This window comes from Mustela nigripes, chromosome 9, assembly GCF_022355385.1.
Source record: "Mustela nigripes isolate SB6536 chromosome 9, MUSNIG.SB6536, whole genome shotgun sequence".
Taxonomy (NCBI): domain Eukaryota; kingdom Metazoa; phylum Chordata; class Mammalia; order Carnivora; family Mustelidae; genus Mustela; species Mustela nigripes.
In genome coordinates this window covers 64,805,880-64,820,480 of record NC_081565.1, presented here as the reverse complement: position 1 = coordinate 64,820,480, position 14,601 = coordinate 64,805,880, and the positions used below count along the sequence as shown (strand labels likewise).

The 14,601-nt window shown below is 38.8% G+C and overlaps 1 protein-coding gene across 7 annotated transcripts in view; it reads left to right on the top strand.

Annotated features, from left to right (window-relative positions):
- The first annotated feature begins 1,166 nt into the window (after window positions 1–1,166).
- Window positions 1,167–14,601, top strand: part of AOPEP (aminopeptidase O (putative)) — a 333,646-nt gene continuing 320,211 nt past the window's right edge. For all 7 annotated transcript variants that reach the window (XM_059411725.1, XM_059411724.1, XM_059411728.1 and 4 more), the window contains exon 1: window positions 1,167–1,253. The gene's annotated coding sequence lies outside the window, so the exon portion shown is untranslated. The remainder of the gene's footprint in view (window positions 1,254–14,601) is intronic.

Genomic DNA, 14,601 nt, shown 5'->3' with positions numbered 1-14,601 from the left:
GAAAGAGGATCCCCTCGAAAACTGAGAGATAAGAAAAGAACCAAGAGGGCTTGGTAACAAAGAGGCAAAGGGATTGGGGTGGAAGGAAGAAGAAGCAAATCTTGCAAAACATTAGAAATTGTTTCAGCTGCATTATCTGGTTTTTTTCTAGGCCCCAAATTGAGGAGTAATTTTGACATCTTTCCTTTCCTTTATTGCCTTACATAATCCATCTCCAAGTCTGTCATCTCTAGCTCCAAATTATTCTTTAAATTCATTTCTCTCCATCATTTCTTACAGCATCAGTGCAAAAGCAACTTGCTCTCTTTGCATCCTTTGTCTCCCAATAGTCCACTGTATACACGACATCTAGGGCGGTTTTACAAAAACAGATCCTGTCACTTGCATGTCTAACTCTTCACTGGCTACCCATTACAGTCCAGATGAAACCCATGCCGTTTATGATGACGCAGAAAAGCTCTACAAGATCAGGGCTCTACTTGCCTTGTTGATCTCATCTTCTGTTCTTTCCCTAGGCTCCTTTCTCACTTTCTCTTATACCCTTCCCATAGCTTTCGAACATGTCGATCCTTCTCTTTGTTGTTCTTCCTTCAGCTCTTGACAGAGCTGACTTCTCAGTTCAACAAGCCTCTTCATAATTACTTCCTTAACATCTCAAACTAATGGGGCAGCCTCCTTCCTTTAGTTTCTGAGCAACTTTTCTCCTTCCACACACTTCTGATCTCTGGGAACGCATGTAGATTTGTTGAGTTATTCACCGTTTACTTCTTAACTAGAAAGTAATCTCCAGAAGATAACTGTTTTGTTCACTGCTGTACACCGCCCCCCTCCTTCCGTTAACACTGCTTGCCGGGCACACAATAGGATTTTAATAAATTGTGGAATGCATATGCACACTACAGTCATATATACCACGTACAGGGTAAAATAAGGAATAAAAAGTGCACTATTGTTAATTCAGTAATTTTTTTTTTCTTAAATGCCTATAAGAATTTGCAGTTAGAAATAACCCGGTAAAAAGGTAATCCTACAAGGCAAACCCAAACCGCGCCCGTCAGACCTCGCTCGCCTGCCGCAGCTCCGCGTTTGCGCAGACTTCTCCCGGGCGACTCCGCCCAGCTCTTCCGGAGGGGGCGGGCAGGACCGACGGCGGTCCAGGCGCGCTTGGATGACGTCACTAGGCGCGGCCCGGGTAGCCCTTGGTAACCCGGAGTCTGCGGAAGTGGAGACCGGTGGGCAGGCGGCTAAGACAGGTAACCCGTACGCTCCCTGTTGGGTCCATGTCTTCGTCTTCTCTGGCGTCTTGATGGCGGCCAGCACAGCAGTTTCCCATTGAAGGCGACCGGGAACCCTCTTCAGTCCTCATCTTCCTTCGGTGGGGTCCCCTTTCCCTCTCAGTCCTCCCGGACTGCTGAGGCTGAACCCGTCCTGGGGACTTCGGCTGAGCGGCCACTTCTTTCCGCCTCAGCACTCCCGGTGCCGATGGACACTGACTTTCCTTTCCCCGTAGCACAGACCATTCTTCAGCCTGCATTTGCCTCTTTTTTGCTCTCTTGCCTCCAGGCCCACTTTGCCCACCCCTCTCCGGTTCTTGCCCCACAAGACTCCTATCCAGGCTTGTTTAAGGAGATACAGTTTACGATTCTCTTCAATTCCAGTTGGAGTGAAACCCAACGCCTTCCCTGCCCCCGCAGCTGTCTACTTCCCCGCTCCTAGGATCCTTACTCAGTACACCAAGCTTTGAGTTTTGGTGTCCCCAAAGAGCATTCGTACTGGCGGAGTTTTGCTTCTTAACGCATGTATTTGTTGAGTAAGGAAGTGGCGTAGTAATGTGAAAATCTATTGTAATAATAAATGTTACACATGGGATCCAGTCAGCTGTTGAGATGGATGGAACTGCTACAGCATTTCATTAAAATGTTCCTTGTTCCTGGCTTTCAAGTAGTGGTAACAAGTGCCTTTGCAAAAAGTTAGCCATCAAAATAAATAAGCAACAGAACCCCACTAGGAATGTTTAGAAAGAAAAAAAAAATTCATCTTGTTGATAAAGGAATGTAGGTATTACAAAACCAACCAGGGTAGCAGAACCCCACTAGGAATGTTTAGACAGCAAAAAAATAATAAAAATTCATCTTGTTGATAAAGGGGTATGGGTTATTACAAAACCAACCAGGATCAATATGGGAGGAAAGGGAGGATTCTGAAATCTTTGTTCCATTGAAGGTTTGGTTTTGTATTTTTTTGTATTTTGTGTTCCATTTTTGAATAGAGCCTATCTTCATATAATTTTGAGAAGCCTGCTAATGACTTGCTAATTGGCAAGATTAGATTCTTCTAATACTAGGGGGACAAAGTAGAGTAAGATTAGGGAATAACAGTCACTCATTGTTAACCATCTTCTGTATCTTAGGGATTATGTTTGAAACTTTGCATATGTTTTCTTCTTAGCTCACACAACGTCTTGTGAGTTAGGAATCTTTATCCTCAATTTACAGAGAAGAAAACTGAGGCTCAGGTATGTGAAGATAACTTGCCAAAAACTCATAGTTACTGAATGGTGGAGGCTTTAAGTTCAGGTCTGTATATGACTTCAGTGCCTATACCTTTTCTTTCTTTTTTTTAAAATAACTCTACTATAAATGATCAAATTCTAGGCTTTTCACAATAGTCACACATAATTCTCTGAGTTTATTCTCTCATCAGTCTAAGTGATGAGTTTATTCACTGATCACTCTAAATGATTTGTAATATCTTCAGTTTACTAAAGTTCTTACATACCTGGAATTAGAACACCCAGAAAGCTTAATTTATGATCCTTCCCACCCACACACACACTATCCTTATCTTTAAGATTGAGATAAGAGGCAAGCACGATTGCTCAGTACAACCCTTTTTAGACCCCTCAGAGAATGGGTAATTCTGTATTGTTGAAAGTTTTACCCTTTTAGAAATGAAAATCATACCGATCGTTTTGGATGGAAAAATTTTAAATGCCCTAAACAATTCCTTGCCTTCTTAAATACTAAGTATACTGACATATTTTAACCTTTTCTTATATCTCAAAGCAGTCATTCTAAATATTACTTACTGTCCTGTGTTGTGATACAGTGATTTTCTCAGAGCTTTTATTGTATTTGACTGCCCAGATTGCTTTGCTTTGTTCCTCTTTATGGCTGAATAACATTCCATTGCATATATATAGCATATGCTATACTTCCAACGCATATTGAATTATGCTTCTGTATACTCACTTCATATGGTATGAACTTAAAACTTGGTGATTTGATTTGTGAACTTCTAGAGGATGGGGATGGAAATATCAGTTGAAATAATGTTATTGAACAATGAACAAAATACCTGGTAACAGTGTTAAACTGGAGCTTGAGCCTGTATTACAGTGTGATTGTTCTTCTCACCTAATACTTAGTCTCAATATAGTAAGGAAAATAATAATCATGATAACATCACCTGGTATTTCAATAGTGTTTACACTGTGCCAGACATTATTCCAAGCACTTTACCTGTGAAGTAGGTACTATCACCGTTCTCTTTTACAAATGAAAAAACTAGGCACAGAGAACTTAAATTAATTGAATTGTTAAATTTACAAGGCTGGTGGGTGGTGAAATTCGGATCTGACCCCAGGCTGGGTGGCTTCAGAGTTGATTTATCCAATGTTTGATGTTGACACTTGGCTCAGTATCAATTTTGTAATGTAAATTGTTTTGCCTGCCACATTCTTCCTCTACCCTCTCTTTTTTATACTGTTTTAAAAATAAAACATTGCTTCCGAGCTTAGTTGGCAGTGGAAGAACATCTGAACTCAAATTGTCAAAAGGGTGACAGGTGCTTCTCATTTGGTTGGGGCGATAACATTTGAATGGCATTCAAACTGCATTTTCACAGCTTAGTTCATATTTCTTTCTCTTTCTCTGAGAGCCTGTCTTTGAAAAAGCAGAGCCTGAAATATTTTAAGATCTCATATTGCATATCGTGTTGGTGTTTGACTTTAGATATCGTACAATTCCCACATCCTTTTTCTGTGGGTAAAAAGAGCTTTTTGTTTATAATCCTGTTTCTGACTGTCAGAATAGTTTATGGCACATTTATTTTGTTGCTAACTCATTACTCTGTATTGTTTGATTCCTGAAGAAATTATCTTGAGATAGCATTTTTAGATACATAATCAATTTCACTCTCATTTTTTTCTTGGCTTTTTCCTTTGCTTACATTTTATTTCTTTGACACTTGCAATTGAAGGTTTAGTTTCTGAAACTGATAGGAATTGGGATATGCTTGATAGTTTTGGCAGCAAAGGAGAGACATTTCAGCCTATTTCTTTGCACTCATGATATTTTGTGTGTGTAGCAAGCATGGTGCATATTTGGAGGTGTGAACTGTCTGAGTAATGTCTGGCAGAAATCGAACTATAGAATGAATGTTGAGGATACAAAGGGGCCTTAGGTATTTCTCTCATACCCTTCACTCAGCAGTCGGGAATCTGAAGCCTGTGATGATTAAATGATTTGCTTATATTCAAACAATCCATTTTTTAAAAAAATCCAGCATTCTGTGTTATTTTGAATCATACCTCATTGTGTTTGTGTAGCATCCTATTTGTAAGAGGAGACTCCTTTTTTTTACTCTTAGGTACTTAATATTCTATATGTTTTAGGTGAGAGGAAATGCCCAGAATTGGCTAGGTCACCAAGAGAATGAACCAATATGATGGATCCAAGTGATACATAGGTTAAGTCAGTAGGACTTTGCAATTGTTCCTTTGTGGGTGAGAGTAAGAAATCTGAGGTATCTGGGTACTGGAGAAGATGGTGGTGTTGTTCATTAGGAAAACTTAGAAGAGGTTGGGATTGGTGTATGCGTTCAAAGTGACCAGAGGATGGATTTCATTGACATGTTAGAAAAATTGAAGCTAGAGCTGGGGGGCACATCAGCATCTAGGAAGGAGGAGAAGGAAGCACCAAATCAGTAGGAGGAGATGGAGTGGTATCACAAATATCAAAAGCAGAGAGAATTTTAAGGAGGGTATGGTCATGTATGTTCATACTCTGAAATTCAGGACTGGAAGAATCTGCTGAAGTTGATATATAGGGAGTCATTTGCTTCCACTGTGGAGTTTTCGTGGCATGGGAGGGGTGTGCAGTGGCCTGGGAGGGAGATGGAATGACAGGGATAGGGAAGGAAGACAATTCTTGCAAGGAATTTGGCTGTGTGGGGAGAGAGAAGAGTTAGAGAAAGATGTGGAAGTAAGGAAGGGTTTTTGTTCAGTTGTGTTTTTTCCCTGTAAGAAGAAATTGGAATAATCACTTATTACTGAGGTGAAAAGGGCTGAGAAAGAGGAAGAAGTTGAGAGAAGGAATTTAGGGGATGGGTGAAGCAGGGTCCCAGATGTCAGTGGAAGATGATAGAGCACAGGCCACGATCAGGGAGTGCTGGGACAGGAAGGATACCCACTGCACCTTCCTGGGAGGGCTGGCTCAGGGAAGGATGGGGAGAGATATGGTTAAGTTTAAGGATGGGGAGGGAATATGTGCAAGTTCTTGTCTGATGGTGGCAAGATTTCTTAAGCAGGTAAATTTGCTGATATTGAGTGTTGATTTGGTGAGGTGAGGATTGAAGGGAGGGGTAGAAGTTCAGAATAGTCACTGAGGGGAAAGAACAGGAGTTAAGAGGGCAACTAGAGAGAGACACGAAAGGTTGCCTGCCTGGTAATGCGGGGGGTCCTGTTGAGGTTGGAATCTGTGAATATGTAGTGTCTGCCTTTTTCATGGTCATGTGATATTTATTTAACTTTTTTTTTTTTTTTTTTTTAAGCTTTAATGAGTTCAGTACACTGAGTTTAGAAGTAGAAAACTTGGGTGGTTCAATTTGTTGAAAGTTAGGTTTTATAGAACAGGTGTCAGAAGGATGAAAGAGCAAGAGAATTGAGGTTAAAATGTTCTGAGTGATTGAAGAAATGAATCACGTTATCCAAAGAAGGCCACAGAGAGATTCTCAACTTAAGAAACATTATAATTCTCCCTCATAGGGGCTGCCTTGTGCATGGTAGATGTTTACCGTCCTTGGCCTCGACCTACCAGATGCCAGTAGGCAACCCCTCCCTTGGAGACCATCAAAAATGTCTCCAGACTTTGCGAAATGTCCTCTGAGGGGCAAAATCATCCCCCAACTGGACCTTCTGCCCTAGGGCCAGAGGAAGCAGATGCATTGAAGATAATGGAAAAGTCGAGGGACTGGAGTTCCAATGTAGTAAGAGTTGGTGAGTAAGCAAGAGAAAGAGTAGGAAGAACAGGAGGGCATACTCTGATATTAGATTATGGAAATGAAGTATTTCAGTGATGGAGCTGTTCCAAGTAATGAAAATGTCAAGAACGGGCCATTAGTTTGCTGAGTGGAGTGAAGGCAAAGGTTGTTGGCACTGAGTAGGTAATTTTGGGAGAGGGAAAATAGCCAGCAGATAGTGATGGAGCAAGCTGGGGAAGCAGCTGACAACAGCCCGAGTTTCTGAAGTGAGAACAGAACTAAGATTTTCTGAATGCTTGCTTCCTTACTCTATCCATTCAGTGTTTCTCAGCTCTTTTTCTAACGTTATCAATTCCCAGATCTTGTACCTCCCTTCTGTAATGTTTTAAAGGTGTGGAATTTATCCAGTTTAGTTTTTCTAGTACTTTTTTTTTTTAGGTGAGAAGTTCTTTTTTTCTTTTTCTATATTCTCTTGATCTGATTTTGTGGTCCTTTACCTCTAAATATAATACTTTCCAAAAGGCCCTGGTTATGTGCTGTGTGACCTATTTTCAGGGTATTTCTTTTGTATTTGGGGATCTCATTATGAAGTCTGCATTTTGGCAGAAGTGTCAACATATCCTTAAGTCTTACAACCTCTTAGAGCTATTCTTTTCCCTTGCTTTCCCCGAGCCCCATTGTCTTCTCTTTTGTTCCTTATTGTTTCGTATTTGTTTTTAAACTGTAATTATATGTATATACAGTGTTGATTGAGAAGTAATTACAGTGGACTCCGTAAGCCAGACCATAAATACTTGTAGAATACGCCTTTGACTGATTTCTCCTGTGTTCAATAAATCCGTACTTCAGTGGAACGTTTTTTGGTTTTTGTTTTTTACTTTATTTAATGAGCTTACCTTGTGTTATTCACCCAGAAAGACTGGGCACTAACTCCTACCTCTTTTATAAAGCATTGAAAAAAAATCTTAATCTACAGATACAAGCTAATGTAGGTTTTTTTATTATATCACAAGTGCTGTCATTGCAAAATAGGAAGTAAGTAGGTGGCATTAAAAGCCTTGACATTTTTACTTGATTCTTATGTGAATTATTTTTTGTGGATGCTGATCTATTTGATCAATATGTTATACTATATTTGGTAAGGAATAATAAGTAGCTTTATTAAGGAATATGTTGTGATGGCTAAATCCTCCAATGGTGATTAACAAATGATATTTTATTACTTTATTTCTATACTTAAATATGAGGATTTCCAAGAAAAAGATTAATTGGTTACCTCAGTAAAAAGTGATGACCATTTTTTCATAAGGATTTGATCTGTCTTGGTGTATATGATCTAGCACCTCAAAGGAGAAATGAATTGTTCTCACCAAACCGCAAAGACGGACTTTCATCCTACCAAAGGCATGCCAAAAGACAACATATTGTCACAGAAGCTATGCTTTAAAAAGCAATCGCATCCATCCCATCCATTGTTCTCTAGTGGCAAATGACACTAAACGATTTTTGTGCTCAGTCTGCAACCACACTCAGTATGTGGACAGATACAGGATTCTTTAGGGGTCACATTGGAGCACAGGTGTGCCCAAGGACTTTGGCTGTTGTTCGTGACAAATCATTCTGATTGTGAACATGGCTAAAGACTTTTTTAATAAAGAGAGTGTTTTAGGTTTTGGAAATACAATGATTATGTTGTGTTTCGTCATGTTCTTACAATAATTTAAGGAAGTCATGTTTTTCACACTTCTTGGTAAATCGTTAATGTTATGCAGTATTTGCAACATTTAACCAGCTTATGGCTAACACTTTAAAAACACATTTCCCTGTTGGTGTTGTTCTGTATCATTTGCCAGGTTTATTCTGTTTCCTTAAGTGTATATAGGAAAGTCTCAAAGAAAAATAAACTGTTTAACCTTACTTTTTAATCTTCTAATTAATTTTAACATGGGTCCCAATTACCTATGTTCAGTTGTGTATTCAAGTTGAAAAGGTAATGGAGACTGTGAAGATCTTCTAAAGATACTGAAGCTATATCAAATGCATTTTTTATCTTGCTCCCAAATACTATTCAACTTCTGGGAATTACTTTAAATCTCTTTTCTTGGAAGGAATAACTGCACACATGTTCAGTTCACCACTTAGAACCTGATGCTAGAGTATATTTTAAATCTAATGGGATGGATTTGAAAGCTATTTATAGGGAGTGGGGCACCCATTTGTAGTGTGTAAATTCCAGACCTATCTCTCAATGGAGAAATCTGTTATATATTTATTCCCATGGAGGACCAGAATGTAAATTATGAGATCTGAAGTTGTCAGTATTTCTATTGAATCTAATGTTACCTTTAGACACAGTACTCTTCATGAGAGTTGTCGGTAGCTATAGCCCTGTGACAGTCACCAAATAAATCACTAAATGGAGGGAGCCTGTCTTGATTTCTGGCTAAAGGAAATGCAGTTTCCTAAGACAGGAACAGAGGGACCTCTTGCCCTTCCTAAAGCATTCCTGCTATAGGAAGTATGGTTTCCTATAGAGGATAGAAAGGTTATCCATGCAGGGTAGGATTGGGGGCTATAGGTTCACACAGAGGTCAGGAATTAGGAGAGGGATGGGAAAGGTTCATCTCTGCAGTTGCCAAGAAAGGACAAGTTTTTCACCCGTACTGCAAGTTTTGAATGATGGGAATTTCTTGAAGAAACTGAGCTGAGCCCTACACAAGAAGCCCTGTAGAAAATGGTTAGAGAGTTTGCCAGATGGAGGCTTTTTTTTTTTTTTTAACTTCTTCCAGCCTCATTGAACTTCACAGTGAATCCTAAATAATGCTGGTTGTTAGGAGACCAGAGTTAGCTTAAACCACTGTTTCTTGAAGTCTAGTTGCTACCAGCAGTGTTAGTATCACCTGGAACTTGTTAGAAATGCAAATTCTTGGAGGCCACTAGTTGGTATTTTAAGAGGATCTTCAGATGATTCATTTCAAGTTTGAAAACCACTGTTTCAGGCAACTCAAAGTGGTTCAGAACCACTTTGCCTAATTGTGGTGTAAAAGTCACAGTGTTGAGAAAGAATGAGTGAAAACTATATTGCATACTGGAACATCCTTTAATCTTTATTAGGGATGAAGTTCTTTTTACAGAGTATGCTTTTCAAGTTGTGTTTTCTAGTTGAAGGGCAGAAGAGATGTGGGTATCTACACTAAAGATCTAACAAGCTTGTTCGTGGAGTATATTCCCTGTTCATGGATGCAGTTCACGCTGGAATCTAAATTCTTCCAGACCGCAGTAGAAGACAACTTTTCATTTTGCTTCCTTTTTCATTTTAAATATTTATCCCTTGATTTCCTTTTTGTACTTTGTGTAGGCAGTGACCTGTGAGAATCCTATTTTCATGGCTTTTTGATAGCAAGAGTTCAAGTAGCTAAATGGATCAGAAACATTAAAGTAGAATTGCCTAGACATCTTATTTAAAATGTGGATTATTGGCCCCTGTCCCTTGAGACTCTGATTTAAAACATCTGACACAGTGTCCAAGAATCTGTACTTTTTTATTAGACTTTTTTTTTTTTTTTTTTTTGAGAGGAGAAGGAGTGGAGGGAGAGGGGGAGAGAGAGAATCTTAAGCAGGCTCCATACCCAGCGAGGAGCCTAACATAGGTCTTGATCCAGTGACCCTGAGGTCATGACCAGAACTGAAATCAAGAGTTTGATGCTTACCTGACTGAACCACCCAAGTGCTCCCAAGAATCTGTATTTTTAACAAGCACCACTCTCATTAGCCTGCCCCTCACCGGTTCATTCTCAGGCACATGATCTTCAGACCACATTTTAAGAAACACTTTTTGGATAAAACACAGTTTTATCCTTGGGGAGTTCTGAAATACAGATGTTTTCCCAAGTTTCTGAAGATACTCACAGATATGAATCTTTTAATTGCTAGTACTGAAGCTATCTGCATGTTTAATACCCACTGGGAAAGTGTACAGAGATGCTTGGGGTAAAATTCTAGAACTCATGAGTATTCTTCTTCTTCCACATAAGAAGCTTGTCTAGTCTCTCCTATTTATTTCTTTGTTGATTCATTTGTTTATTTACAAATGCCCCTGAAAGACCAGTTTGACAGTGTAACGTTATAACACAAAACCAGTCAGATTTAAAAATTTGTTGTTCTGTAATTCATGTTTCCTGAATAATCCTAATGAAGCCTACGTTTACATTTATGGGGCTGCATATTAAAACTTCACACAGAAAAGGAATGAATTAACTTGAGAAAATATTGGAAAAGTATATCTTTTCATTCTCTAAGCCATGTGCTAGAAGCCCACAAGGCATCAAGAGTGTTAAGAAAATACTATGTCAGTGAGCCTACAGGCTAATACCCTAAGTTCACTCTGAGAGGATGGCAGAGATTTGTCTAAAATGATTTAAGATTTTTTTTCCTGCATAGAATGATATAAAAAATTATTTTATCTGGCATCCAAGAAAATGATTCTAGACCAGGAATTGGGGTAAGAAGCATTTCTCTCTCTCTCTCCCTTTCCCTTTCCCCCCCAGTTGTCTTTGGAGAGAGCCTCTCCTTACTGTCTTTCTCTATGCCTCACTATCCAGGATTCAGCTAGGGCTTCTTGGAATGGATAAGAATAAAGGCAGTGGCATGTAATTGTTTCACCTATTTAGGATGGATAACTACAAAAAGTGGTAGTCCCCTTTGCAATGAGAAAAGGAAGTTAAAAAAAAGTGATTAAATATTTCAGTGTCTACAGTGTGGTTTTGTGGAGAGGTATGGGGGAGTTGTATCATGACATTCTACATCAGGAATGGGGGTAAGCTGCTCTTAAGAAGCTGTTTCAAAGCATCCATAGTACTAAAATTTTAAAATGAAATCTAACCCGTATTTCTTTTTAGATGGGAGGAACAGGTGTGGTAGAGCCCAGAACCTCTCTACCCCAGAGTACTACTTTAGAAGTGGGCCCTTTTGCTGGCTTTCAGTACTGTTGTTGGCAGGAAGGAAGCAGGGTCAATCAAAAACCTTCCCCACCTGTCCATTAGGCAGTTGGCTGTCAGCCAAGTTCAGCTCTGTTTGACAAGCAGAGCATGGCAGTAGCACCTGAACTGTACCAATCCATGCCCAAGAACTTGTAGAGAAGACCTAGCATCCTTGTTCTTTCAGCTGCTTCCCTTATGGAGACCTATTGCCTGTCATTTTCTCTACCCTCCATTCCAGTATTACTCTCAAATACCTTTTCTTGGCTGAATGCCAGCCTTGTGGTTCCCACTGCTAATGGACTTTTATAGAGTAGGATAGTCCTAAATTTTTACTGTAAAGTGGCTTTCTGAACATTCTGATTTCCTTCCTTATCATTTTTTAAAGTGTAGCTATAGATATGTTAACAGGCTCAGCTGTTTTTTTTAAACCAGTGTTTTCTGGATTTATATGCAAGATAATTTAAAATGGTACATGGGTAAGCATCTTTGAATTTTAATAGTTCTGTATCTCTTTTAATATATGTGGGGAAATGCAAATTAGCCATTCAAACTCATGTTTTCGTGGATTTTATAAAAGGTGAGGCAATGGTCAAGTGGATGCAAGAAAAAGTATTTAATAAATAGTAAGATGATGGTATGAGGATGGCAAAAATACGGTGGTACATATATGACTGAAGTTTGCGAGCTAACTCGGGGCTTACACTTTTTTTTTTTTTTTTTCGGGGCTTACACTTTTTGAAATAGTCTTTAAAATAATATACAAGAGGGTGCCTGGGTGGCTTAGTTGTTAAACATCTGCCTGCGGCTTAGGTCATGATCCCAGGGTCCTGGGATCGAGTCCCACATCGGACTCCCCCCTAGGTGGAAGCCTGTTTCTCCCTCTTGCACTCCCCATGCTTGTGTTCCTGCTTTCATTGTCTCTCTCTCTCTCTGTCAAATAAGTAAGTAAATAAATAAAATAATACACAAGAGGTGGGTGGGAGAATGGGGTAATTGGGTGAGGGGGTTAAGGAGGGCACATGATGTGATGAGCATTGGGTGTTATATGAGACTGATAAATTATTGAACACTATATCTGAAACTAATGGTGTACTGTATGTGGGCTAATTGAATTTAAATAAAAATTAAAAAAGAAAAAATAATATACAAAGTAAATTCTAAGGTTGAAATGCCTTGCCACATTGGAAGATGTGTACTTGGCATAGCATAGTTCTTTAACTAAAAATTCCTATTCATATCGAGTGCATCTCTTTTAAATAGCCCTTTTAAAACACTAAGCTTGGGTACCTGCGACTGCCTTTGGCTCAGGTCATGATCCCGGAGTCCTAGTATCGAGTCCCACATTGGGCTCCCTGCTCACCGGGGAGTCTGCTTCTCCTTCTGACCCTCTCCTCTCTCGTGCTCTCTCTCACTTTCTCTCTCAAAAACAAAACAAAACAAAACAAAAAAACTAAGTTAAAATAATCCTTGCTAATATGTTTTTTTTTCTTGCTAATATGTTTTTACTGATTCTTTTGTTGTAAATTATGTGAGATTTTCTATCCTCTGTAGGACATGGGTAAGAAAACCACTGTAAAGCTTTGTTTAAATGGTTTGGTGTTCTTTATTTTTATTTATTTATTTATTTATTTATTTGCCCCTTTTGAAAGTAATAGCTTTGGGGCATGGGGCTGGCTCAGTCAGTAGAGCATGCGACTTTTAATCTCCGGGTTGTGAGTTCACGCCCCATGTTAGGTGCAGAGCCTACTTAATAAATAGCTTTATTGAGATAAAAATTTATGTACCATAAAACTCACTCTTTAAAACTGTATAATTCAGTGGTTTTTAGTATATTCAGAGTTGAGCAGCCATCTCCTGTGTCTAATTTTTGGTATGATCACTCCAAGACGAGCCATGGGCAGTCACTCCCCATTCTACCCTTTCCTCAGCCCCTCGCAACCACCTTTGTCCCTGTGGGTTTGTCTACTGTGGACATTTTATATAAATGGAATGGTATACTATGTGGCCTTTTGTATCTTCCTTTCAATTATCATGATGTCTGCAAGGTTCATCCACATTACAGCATAGAGCATGCTTCATTCCTTTTCATGACTATAATATTCCATTGTATGAATAGATCACATTTTATTTGTCCATTCAGCATTTGATGGACATTTGGGTGGTTTTGCGTTTTTTTTTTTTCTTTCTTTTTCTTTCATTTTTTATTTTGTTTTTTTCTTAAACAATACTTGAAAATACCTGGGGTCTTTGAAGCCATTACTGGATGACTTTCTGGGTGTGTTATAGAGGAGACTCATGCAGTGAGTGGGAACTGGATTTTGAATACTTTGTTATCATGGATTCAAGGAGTCTATTTTTTTGCTGGTAAAATATGTTTTCCTGTGAGCTGGAGCAGTGACTATTTTTCCATAGTAGAACATTTATTAATAAAGAAATTATTTTCATAATACCTCTTTAAGGACTGAATTTTCAAAATAGCTTCTGTTTAAAAATGGTGTTTTTCAACAATTTTAGAAGAGGAAATCTTACTGAAAAAGCTGATGTTTTTGTCTATATTTTCTTTTCCGATTTCTTTATTTTTACCCAACTGAACTCTGTAACCCAGCTCTATTAATCTAGATCCTGTTTCCGGTATATGAATATTTATAGAAAATAATAAATTATATTCTCTTAAATGGTGTTTGAAAAGTTTTGTTAACTTTTATCCCAGCATAAAAATTCCTGGGTGGTCTGATTAAACCCTCATCTTTAAATATTAACTATCAAGTCAGTTCTTTTTATTTTTAAAGGTTGTATTGACTGAATTATATCCACAAAAGTGTACAGTACTTACTTTTCTTGGGCCTGTGGTGTGCAAAGCACTTCATAGAGTAATAACCCTACCTTTTGCATCTGCTGAAGTCATACCTGATTTCAACATTGTATCAAATTCTGCAGTGAGGACAGTTGGTGAATTTGAGTGTGAACTGAGATAATGAAGGTTCTAGAAACTTTGTTGTGTGAGAATCAGGTGAAAGAACTGAGGTTGGGAGAGAAGACTCTGGCAAGTGTGTAATTATGGCTCTCCCAGACACTCAGAGCTTGTCTTGTTCTGGAGAGTTTGGGTGAAAGAAGCATCTGTCATCAGGGCTGGTACTCCTGCCAGCTGAGGAGGCCTAAAACAGGAGTTTGTGTTCTAATTTTCCGTCCTCATACATCTTTCCACCATCTAACAGTTCTGGGAATGTCTTGTCCAGTGTCTGAGGGTAAGAATGATTTCTGGAGAGTATCTTGCCTACTCAAGGATATGTGGCATGTTATATTATTATGTGAATATACGACCTTATCTTAAACACATAGAATAAAAAATGTAGTGTTGTTT